The 12,259-nt window shown below is 34.7% G+C and overlaps 1 long non-coding RNA gene across 1 annotated transcript; it reads left to right on the top strand.

Annotated features, from left to right (window-relative positions):
- The first annotated feature begins 1,715 nt into the window (after positions 1–1,715).
- LOC121422960 lies at positions 1,716–7,360 on the top strand. The gene is made up of 5 exons (XR_005971215.1): positions 1,716–1,805; positions 3,532–3,893; positions 4,803–4,963; positions 5,345–5,421; positions 6,717–7,360. It is a non-coding gene; the product is annotated as an uncharacterized LOC121422960 (long non-coding RNA).
- Positions 7,361–12,259: the final 4,899 nt, after the last annotated feature.

The following is a 12,259-nucleotide window of genomic DNA, read 5'->3' as shown; positions in this document are numbered from 1 at the left end:
CCACGCAAAGACTAGCACATACAAAAGTTACAGTAACACAAGGCATGGATATGCTGCACATTCAAACCCTTAACTCGAGTTAAGCTAGGGTTTGCCCAGCAGACTAGGGAAGGGGGGGGGGTTCGGTAAGAGAGAAAGGACACGTGAAGGAAGACAGAGAAAAAACTAAAAGATAACAGAAAAAAAGAAAACCCAAAATGAAATTATTTTTGAAAAATAAATAGATTAATAAATACGTTAATAAAATTGGGGGTCGACCTTTCGTCCTTTTGCCAAAAAAATCGCTTTATTTCATCGTGTCAAAATATTTCACAGGGTTCCCATAGAAATTTGAAACCAGAATACCATGACTTTTCCATGACTAAATTGCTGCTTTCGTCGACTTCCCGTGCCGTCCCGGGAGTTACGTAGAAGTTGAGATGTCACAACACTGGGAAAAATGGAACTCATGAATACCAATAATTATAACAGCAGAGTATGATCACCATGATCACAGAGTACACCTGATAACACTTTGCGAGACAAGACAAACTGGAACCCTGCCATAGCCAAGAGGTAAATACAATTCCATGATTTTTCCATGACTTTTCACACATTTTTCAAATACTATGACTTTTCCATGACTTTCCATGACCACAAACTTTTCCAGGATTTACCATGACTGTGATTTCAGTACTGTGAATATGAATCTAAAAGATATTTTTATATCCTCACAATCAGAATATTTAAGCAACGACCATAATTTCTCACATTAAACACGAGTCAGGCATGCCAGTACATATGGGATATTTTATTTTCTTTCCATTATTGATCAGCCGCCTATACCGAATGGACCTTCCCCTGACCGGTAAACTTCAGAGTATGGTAACTCAATTATGCATCATTTTTTAAAACTTTTTTTTAACTTTGCGAATGTGTTGACACCCTCTATGTCTATCATGTCCATGTCCATTTTCTAATTTATACAGTGTGTTGTTGTCTATACCGTATGCATTATTAATGAGTAATAATATTATGTATATACAGTATAAAAATAGTAAAAACTAATGATATATTTCAAAAACAAGAATAGTGAACATGGTGAAAGAAAGTGAAACGAAGAAAAATGTAATCATCTCTTCATATGCTTACAATATTCATGATAAGCTCGATGGCTTAACTTGTTTTTATCTAAATGAATATACTCATTTATATTTGATAAAGGCAAAGTGCATGGTTTATAAGAAATTCACACAAATGAATATTAACAAATTAATAAATTTACAGATTTTCAACACATTCTTCTTCTTCTTCTCCTCCTTCTCCTTATTATAACAATGGTCTTTATTAGGCATCAAAACATTCTTAGCAGCCAATGGCTGGATTGTAAATGTTTGTACACAGTAAGAAGAGTCACATACAAATTTAACAGAACAGTATACAAAATATACAAAATACAGAATATATATCTGAAATAAGATTAATCAACATTAATCACCCACAGATAAAAGTGAGTCATGTGACTCATTTATGTATAATATTTGTGAGTCAGGCGAAACTTGACTCACTAACAAAATTAAATGAGTCTTAGTTGACTCATCTGTAATTAACAAGTGAGTCAATAACGAAATGACTCACTTGCAGAATGCTCCGACTGACTCACATAGTTGTAAAAAATGAGTCAAGATCGGCGATTGACTCATTTACAAAAAAAATGAGTCAAGAATAAAGCCGTGCGCGCATGCGCTACTTACGCTATGACGTCAACCATCGCGCGAACATTCCCGTTTGACGTCGCCATTGCTGAATTGGATCAAGAGAATACTGTGAGTAAAATCGTTTTAATCCTGCAGTTTTGAGAATAATTTTGTTCATTTCACCTGTAGGCCGCTGAGAAATTAATTTGCTGAAGAGAATGAGAGGAAATTTGGTGAACATGAATAATTGATTCTCAATTTAGGTGATGATTTGTGGAACTTTGAGAGGATTACGTGCGGGATTACGAGCACCAGACGGATGCGTGTATGTGTGTGTGCTATATGGCTGTACTGTAGGGCTGTAGTACAGTGTAGCTCCGCTGCGCGTCTGTTTAATTGAGTGTAGATATGTATTGTTGTGTGTTCGGACAGGTTGTGTGTCCGGACTTTAGCAAGTCAAAGAAATTTGCAGGCGAAGTTTCATCAATTTTTAGTACAAAATGTAGGAAATATTATAGAGAACAAAATAGAAGATGATTACAACTATTGAATTCATATTTTTAGGGTAGGCTAATCAAAAGACAAAAAAGAAGGCTTCAAAAATATAAAATGTCCGGACACCTGACCCCCATCCTACGAAACAGATTACCACATCTAACAGTTAGGCCTATAATCTGGATCTGGATGTGTACGATGCAGGGCCCTCCTGGCATGAACGCATCGGATGAGCCTGAGATCGGGTGAGCTTGAGGGAGGGCGAAGGGATGATTAGAAGGTCTTTTCGATGGCATTCTTGAATGAGTTTGTCGATGGCGAGTTTATTCGATGTCAATCAGGTGGTTCCATATGATTGATGATGGTACCGGTACTGAGAAGAACAAGTTCTTGTATTTTTCAATTCTTGCTCTTATTGGATGATAGGTCTGGCACTTACTATTATTTGTCACTTGCCTATCGATATAATCTGAGTTCAAAATGTTCACATATCCGTATGTTTTTTGTCAGGTAGATCAAATCTAGACCACTCATTCTGTGAACAAGGTTATGATATAACCATGTTCTCTGTTAGTGTTACAGCCCCCTGTGTGGTGAAATAAGGTTGGCAATGTTTGGCCTATTTTCTCCTTTTCTTTGGGACAAATGTTTAATTTTTTGACAATGTTAGGTTCCATTACAGCTATTTATCATATACATGTAACTTGTCTCTTAATTAAATTTGATTCTTTAAATTAATTTTTCTTAATTAAAAATAGAGATTGAAAAACTACAATTGTCTTGCCTTTATTTTTCCACTAATAGAGGGCGTACACAAAAATATGCCCAAAATTTAAGTTTTCAAGTGCTCTGGTGAATACAAAAATTACCCCCAAGCTACTAATGAAAAATAAATTGCAACTGTACAGAAATTATTATTATGGTCACAAAAGTGATATTTTAATGATTTTTTACATTGTGTGCTGTGTACAGCATTGGCATACCATATAGTCCTAGATTCCCCACAGGCAGGCATGTAATGAACCCTTGGGTGAGTCTAGACTACAAGCATTTCCTTCTCACAGAAAAATGTAGAGGTGTACTGTAGGACCTATTCCTGGTCTACTGAGGTGGTTTTAATTTGATAAGTGCCCCTTTCCCAACAATAATTAAGATAAATAATTTTATTAGATAATGTTGAGATGTGAGCCCCCATCTTGAATGGATGTGGTTTTTGTTTTTATTAACTTGGAAATGCAGTCACTATCTAAAGCATGTGTCACATTTATCCCATCAAAATAACATTAAGAATATTTCCAATTCATTTTTTTCTTTTTTGCACATTTTATTTGTTTTTTATAATTTTATAATTTTTTTACAGGGCTACTGGAAGAAGTCACTACGCAACAGATTCAGGAATTGCAGGAAGTGTCATGAACGTGATAATCCATTAGGACAAATGGAAGCAAAAAAAGGGGACTACACCCAAACCAGACAAAGCTGCAGGCAAACACATGTATGGCATAAAGAAAGTACCTTCCTGCATCCCAAGAAGGTGAGGATGAAGAAACGATCAATGCTCACATCAAGATGCTTCAGAATGAATCCAGAAAAACAAGACAGGACAGCTTGATGAAAGACAATCTACTAACTTTAGCCCATAGGCGCAAGGGTATCATCAACAGCAACTGGACTGAATCCTACTTGAAGGATATGTACCCTTACCTTTTCCATGAAGATGAGGTAAGTTCAAATCAGCGTAAATACAGATCAAGAAACTTCATTTATGAACAAGAATCTACCATTAGATTTACGTGTAACAAGGGTCTATTCTTGCAATAAGCAAGTCCATGCTTAACCCTAAACAGGCCGGAGGGTTGAATCAACCCCCCCCCCGGCCACAGAATAGCCAAAAAAAAAACGCCTAGTTAGGGTTAACTAGAATTGGAGCTATAAGTTTTATAGAAATGGGTATGTTCACATTTCTAGGATCATGCAATCACATTCTGTATTTTAACCTAGTTTATTAGTATCCATCTTTGAAATAATCAATAAATTGTGTAAAAACATACTATTTAGAAAGTTTGAAATTTTAATCTTTATCTGATCTCAATCATATCATGTCTGTTGATCGAGAAGAATCTAAAGGTCCTACCATTTCACACTCCATGCAGTAAATAGCGTGTACAGGCTTAAAATTATTAAAGGAGATCAAAATTTGCAAAGTGCTAAAATTTACAAGAGCAAAATATTTACTCTTCGTTCTTACTAGAATTTTTGTTCTTGCTGACAAGTAAGGGACAATTTCACTGAGCATCTCATATGCAAAAACTTATCTTTGTGAATGGGTTAAGTGATAGGCCCATTTCAAGAACTGTATGTAATTGTTCACCAATAAATTTCCATATGAATTCAATACATTGATCATTGTATATATAGAATGAAAGTGATTCCAACTCGTGGAGACAAAGAAAGACTGGAGTCAGTTGGGTCATTTTATCAAGAGTGTAGAGATTTGCACATGGTCTTCAAAATTATTCTTGATTGAGCCAATTTTTACACACCTATTCTTTTTCTTTTTTTTTCACGCAGAGAAACATAAGACTGCCCTGTTTAAATTCCCTGTTTATTATTTTCATTTGATGTTGAAAGAGTTTGAGAGACTGTCAGAGGACCCAATTAAGCAGAAGTTGGAAGCAGGACATTTGAATATGCTGATCCATGACTAGAGATATGTAAGACTCCCAAGCAAGGTTTGGAGCTCAAAAACCGGATCTTGGCTGCAGCAGCAGAAAATGAAGACACCAGGAAAAGTATGTTATTGAGATGTTTGATAAGGAGTGGGTTTGCAATAATTTCATTCTTGGGAGGAAAACTTTGAAAATGGTTAAAGAGTTACTGTACTTGCCCCCCCCCCCCCCTGCCCGAGTTTTACCAGCCCCAAATCCATATACCCCATTTTAATTTCAAGAGAGAGAAAGACAATAATTACATGGCTCCAAAGTGTACTCTTCTATTTATACCTGATGTGCAATTCAAATGGTTAAAGAAGGATGACCCAGGCCAGTTGGTCAAAATGTATATTGTATACTGTATATTTTTAATATTTCTGAATGGACAACCACAAAAATACTGATATTCTGGAGTTCGATTTACTTTGCTTGAGTTCAGTCTTAATTTTTTTTTCTTTGCAGTGATCAAATCATGTGGAGAACTTCTGTTGATTCCTACTATTTTTCGAGAGAAGGCATTGTTTTGTCAGCATAGCCAGGTAAGTTTGATGCTTAAAATTCATTTAAGGTTTATAAAAATATCAGCAGAATTTTGAGTGAGTGAAGCTGTCGCAGGCATGTCCATTTAGATAGCTCAACTGACAGGCCATATGAGACCTGGCACCACAAAACTCTTAAAAAGTCAGAAGAAATAGATATTTGATTTAATCTCTCTTTTAACACCGGAAATTCTAATAAGTTTTGAAATGATGTATATAACTCACTATCACAGTAAGATCCTAACCTTCGAAAGATTAAGAAAAGAACATTGCCTACCATAGAATTCTACTTATGAGAATAAGGGATTAGATTTTGCCCATTTGATTAAGTATTTTGATTGCTAACTTTTGTTTAGCATCAATGTAAAGAAGATTACATATCAGTATAATTTTGGTGAAAATTGATTTATTGAATCTCAAATTATCTCCAGAGTTGATACATAAATTGAGAACATCCTCCTGAAGCCTATAAACCAATATCTCACCAGGGTTTAATTCATAGGGGTTTAAAGTGAAGAGTAGGTCCTATATCTTAATTTTCACCCCCCCCCAAAAAAAAAAATATTAATTCATTGCTAATATTATTCTAATTGAAAGTTGCAGATTTAAAAGGCACTTAGAAATTTTTAAAGTGGCTTAAGAAAAGTATAGGTGAATTCGACTTCACCTCACTGTAATTTGTGGCGGCCATAACTGGGGGGCTTCCAAAAAACAACAAAAGCACTTTCAATGGAGTATGTCATGAGCCAGGTGTGTTGCCATGTCAGTGTTTTTGTTGGGGTGGACTTTTCCTTTAATGAACTTTGACCATCAAAGTCAGCAATGCTGCTATATTGAACTGAGTAATGCAGGCGAGACTGCCAGAGGCGTTCCACTTGTATATAAATGATTTGATGGCTATACAAACTGTTCAACTTGATGTTTTGGTGTTTTTAAGAAAGTAGTACATTTCTCAACTCTGAGTCCAATTTATTATTCATTTCCATCCATGTAATTTGATAGAGCTTGGATGATAATTCATAGTGAACACTTACTCAACCATGGCTAAGAAATTCTTTATTACAGTTACAATTTTGTAAGTCTTGCGGTTCTTTAGGCTACAATTTGTAAAGTATAAAAATAAATACTATAGTGTTTCATTTAATATCATACATCTTGGACTACAGTACAGTTAGCAGTATATGTATTAGCATAACCTTGAAGTTATCATTTTCACTAGGATCAACCAATTTGCCTTGTGTACATTACCAGAAATAAACTAATCAGCATTTCTCACTTATGTTTCCCTTTTTTAGGATAAAAAACGGAACAATCGCCAAAATCATCTACAAAAGTAAGCCCGACAGTGCAGGTCTGACTCTGAGCAGTGATCATGAAAAATTCACGGAAATTCTGCAATCATCCTATATTACAGCAGAGAATGAAGTCATCTGCGAGAAAACCACCTACCTCATGTCAGCAGTCTCTCTGCTTATGTTGGCCCATTATGTATTCATCTGATCATACACCCCCAAGATGGGTAACACCCTCACATTCATTCAGAAGATTCTGATGCACATAGATTCCACATCTCAACCCTCATCCAAGGTCGTAAGAAGCCTGTATGACTTAAATGCTGTCCGAAATGCTGATGCCAGTAGTTCTTCAGTTTAAGAAAAATTAATTACTTGGGTGATGCTACTGCAACACATCTGACCACACTTTCTCTACGTGCAATCACCTTAGGTGTTGTATCTGTCTTTTATGTGCAAAATAGATTGAAATAGATACGACAGGTTGACCGTGAATTTAGACATCAAGTATGTGCATTATTTCGCTTTGCTTCAGTACAAATTTCAGTGGCCCTTGAATTGGAAATCTTTTCATATCCCAAGAATTACGTATAAATGCTTAATGAAATTTTTGTCACAGATAAAATAGGATTTTGCACACACAAAAAGAAAAGATATTTGGACCCAAAATTTTTACAGATCAGATGGTCAACAATTTTTTTTTGGGGGGGAGGGGGAATTGAAGACTAAGCTATTAATATTCTACTTTTTGATTTTTGTACACATTTTGTTACTGTACATGTAAATAAGTTTAACACCACAAATTTGAAGAATTACAACATTTTAAAGGTTCTCTATGGAATTTTAGTTAGTTTGTAAGTTTCAAGCAACTTAGTATTTAATTCCAAGAATTATACAAAGGCACTTTTCAAGATTATGGCTTCCAACATCAGTACATGATGGAAACAATTCTCAATGTTTACATTTATTGAGATGGTAAGCACATGCAACTGATTTGAAACTAATTTTATAAATTTGACAAAGCACTGTCATTAATTTTAAGCCAATCTGCACACTTCCAAGCATGTCAAAGGTATTACTTAATAGCCCAATCACCACACTCATCATTCCCTTTAAAAAAAATTGCACAAAAATATTTAAATAGAAAAGGTCAGTATCTGCTTGAAGATACAGCTGCTATAGGAGGCAGATTTTGCGGAAAATACCAGGGCTTCACAGTGAGAGAAATGGTATTAAGAATGGTGAATTCTGCAAAGTGCTTTACAAATTAATTGAGTATCCAAATTGCACATTTTGAAATTGTTTTTTGTACTATTAGTAGTAAAATATTTTTGTGGGTTTTCCTACAGCAAAAATTGACATTTGGGGGATTCCCTTGTCATGCATGGGGATTCTTAAATTTAAATTGTGTTTGTACGTATGCTTAAGTTTGAAAAATTTCTGAATTTTAGAAGGTTTCTGGAAAGCTGTTATTGGTTTTGAAGTACCAAAACAATGGTATTGTGTTGTAAGCAGAGTCTTAGGAATTCATGTTTGAAGGTTTCACGTATAGTGAATTGTTTCAAATTCAGTAAATTATGAATTTCAGTGAATTATGAATTGTTTCAATTTCAGTAAAGAAATGATACTATAAAAAAAATTATGATTTCATTGAATTGTTTCAATTCCAGTGAATTATGAATTTCAGTGAATTATGAATTTCAATGAATTATGAATTGTTTCAATTTCAGTGAAGAAATGTTACTGTAAAAAATGTACGATTTGGGAAGAGATTTTTGTGAAGTACGATATTTGAATTACAGTGGAATCTCATTATAACGAGGTCGAAACATTGTTGTATCAGGGTAAAAAAAAAGTTATTAAGGATAATTACTGTGAGAAATAATGGACTATCATTATCACACTCTCTCCAATTTCATAGACGTTTTGTGACAGCTTTATCTTTGTTTAGTCGGTTAAACCATGTTGCCAATCAGTTATAAAGTCTATCACTCTCTCTTGAGAGTTTTATTTTTTATTTGATGAGAGGTAGCAGTGCACTTATTTACATGTTTGGTGACTGGATTCTATGCTTGAGAATAGATTTTATTATAGAAAGAAATGCACAGCAACCATAATTATTTTTCAAGTAAACTCTTAAACATTTATCCCATGAGACACATTTCTGTCTGTTGTGGTTACATCACTGATGCATAATGGTCACTTTTGTTTTGGTAATATTGGTGGTGACTCCGGAGATTTATTGTTGAGAGGAAATAAATCAGATGGCATGTACAATGCATTTATACATTCTAGTTCTTTTGCTTTAACTGATTGTGATGTGTCTGTTAAGTTAGCATTAGGCTATTGATCTGTTGGTTGTAGGTCCATCATAATCGGCTTTTCTAAAGCATGCAAAGAGACTTCCTGATCCATTCAATTTTGCTGATGATCTATGTTTACTTGGAAAATGTTATTAATCATTTTTGGAAAAGCCCCTATGATGACAACAGACCATTTATTTTATTTGGCATCATTTTACACCCTTCTCTTTTGGTTTAATTATCACATATGTATTTGACTCATTTTCAGTTGAGTCGCCTTGACTCACTTCTTCATACATGAAGTGAGTCAAGAGGCTTGATCTACGAACAGAAGTAATGACTCATTTAAGTAAAACCATCTGAGTCATGTGACTCACCTAGGCAAAAAGTGAGTCACCCTGACTCATCATTGGTGAGTCACTGGTTTGTCCGTATAACGACACACTAGAAGGATCACATGAGTCACCGTGACTCATTCCAAACGAGTCTGAGTCTTACTGACTCACTTCAAACGAGTCAATGTGACTCATTTAAAGTGAGTCTTGAGATTGTATGAGTCACCATGACTCATTAAAAATGAGTCTGCGTCTTAATGACTCACTTTAAATGAGTCAGGTGACTCATTTGAAGTGAGTCTTTAGATTATGTGAGTCACCATGACTCATCAAAAATGAGTCTGCAAGGCAAAGATGAGTCACTATGATGCATTAAAAATGAGTCTTCTCTGATCAGACTCATCTTTAATGAGTCATGGTGACTCACATATTCGTAAAAGTGTTTCGCTATACGGACAAACTGGTGACTCGCCAAAGTGAGTCAAGGTGACTCACTTTTTTTTGTGGGTGATCAATCTTCTTCTTCTTCATGACTTAACCTTTCATACACCTCTATAACCAAGTTTGTTACTGGTACTTCTCCATGACATTGAAAAACTCAAATTAACGCTTTGGCATAACTGATTATCAAAATCATGTAAAGGTTGCATATTGCATTTTTTTCCAGGTGTATTAAGGGGTGGTCCAGGCTGAAAATATTTATAGCTGAATACACAGAGTAGAACTCACTGAGCAAAACGCTGAAAATTTCATCAAAATCGGATAACAAATGATAAAGTTATTGAAGTTAAAAGTTTAGCAATATTTTGTGAAAACAGTCGTCATGAATATCCATTAGGCGAGCTGATGATGTCACATCTCCACTTTCCGTTTTCTTGTGTTATTACATAAAATCATATTTTTTCATTATTTCATACTTGTGTGAATAAAATGTCTCCCTTATAATGAAATAAGTTGCAGCAATAAATATATAATGCACTAAATCAGTTGTCAATCCAATTTTTCTACTTCTTGGAGGAAAAAAATTGAATAAACCTAATTTCATATAATAAAATACAAAAGAACAAGTGGAGATGTGACATCATCAGCCCACCTAATGAATATTCATGACGACAGTTTATACAAAATATTACTAAACTTTAAAATTCAATAACTTTGCTATTTGTTGTCCGATTTTGACGAAATTTTCGGCATTTTGCTCAGTGAATTCTACTTTATTTATTAAGCCCTAAATTCTTTCAGCCTGGACCACCCCTTTAATTTGCATCTCGTTTTCCAACATCGATCAGCAGATCATCTCATGGGAGTTTCTGAGAATCGAACGTTGAAACAAAATGAACGGATGTGGCGTTTTTTACCACAAAATCAAAGGTCAATTATCGGAAAGCCTTATTGTTTTATTAACATTCAATCAAAAATCGTTTAACAAAGTTAATTTATTGGATCGTATACCCAGCTTTGGCCCTATTTTGTCCGTTAATTGAAACTTTCATTGGTTTGGATACATGGTACCAAATTCTTTTCTCTGAAATCTGAGTAATATTCAATAGGAGATAACGGTAATGATTTTGGCGTCCAAAGTTGGAGATTTGTAAAAATATCATGTCAAGTTGTACTGATCAAACTCATGACATAGGTAAACTATCAATTCTTGGTCTCACCACGGAGGTTTAAGTAGAGATTAAAAAAAAAAGCCTTTGAAGTATATATGAATCAATGGCTTGTCCACTGTGTGTACCAGCAAATGGCGGATCTAAGGGGTGGGGGGGGGGTTGAATCACCCATTGGGTTGCCAAGTCAAAATAATAATAATCATAATAATAACAATAATAACAATGATAGTAATAATGATAGTAACAATAATAACAATAATGATAATAACAATAACGATAATAACAATAATAACAACAATAATAGTAATAATAATAACAAAATAATATAGGGTATTTATATTACGCACATATCCACCTTGATGTTAGGTGCTCAAGGCGCTCCTATATTACCCGGCTAAACTAGGCGTTCATAGCGCACACAGCTTTTTAAAGGAATTACTTCCTACCGGTATATATATATATATATATACCATAATAATAATGTGCATTAAAAATCGCCATCACTGTGTCTAGACCGACACAATATTCCTATATAGCATGAACTGCTTCTTATGGTCTCCATTTCGTTATGGTAGAAGCCAGGAAACATGATTCAATTTCAGGTCAATTAACCGCCCCCACATGTAAAAAAAAAACTAGAACCGCCCCTGCTAGCAGATGATCCTGATCTCAGATCATGGATAAGCCCACTATAGGTCTACTATCAAGTTGGTCTCAGTAATAATCACTTATAATTGTAATCTATTCTAATGCCCATGCAGAGTGAATGATATCCACTTCGTATACCTACATTTTTTACACCACAGTCTAGGTCAAATTTGGTGTATAGATTATAATATTAAAATTAAGTTTTTCTTTCTCTCTTTTTGATTTTGTTTCTGTTTTGTTCATCCTCTTTGGTTTTGTATATAATTTTTTGCATTACTTATTTTACTTTGTTACACAGCAAAACTGTGGTGTTAACCGGTGTACATAGAGGACCACACCGGTTATTTTACACCGGTGTTAAATTGGTGGTGTTAGTTTTACACCTATAGGTGTTATTACAACACCTATGGTTGTTAAATTTACACTCTTTGGTGTTATGTTCAATCTCTAGGGAGTTATTTTAACACCTCAGGGTGTGGTCCTCTATTAACACCAATTGGTGTCAGTTTTAACACCACAGTTTTTACAGTGTATAACTTTGTTATTCGTTATACTGTTTGTAAATTGCACGGCCTCTCTGAAAACCAGCCATTGGCCGATCGAGGGCTTTTTACCGTGTTTAAATAAAATAAATCAAAATCAAATCA

Source organism: Lytechinus variegatus, chromosome 10 (assembly GCF_018143015.1).
Source record: "Lytechinus variegatus isolate NC3 chromosome 10, Lvar_3.0, whole genome shotgun sequence".
NCBI lineage: Eukaryota > Metazoa > Echinodermata > Echinoidea > Temnopleuroida > Toxopneustidae > Lytechinus > Lytechinus variegatus.
Note: the sequence above shows the minus strand (reverse complement) of the source record. Positions and strands in the feature narration are given on the sequence as shown.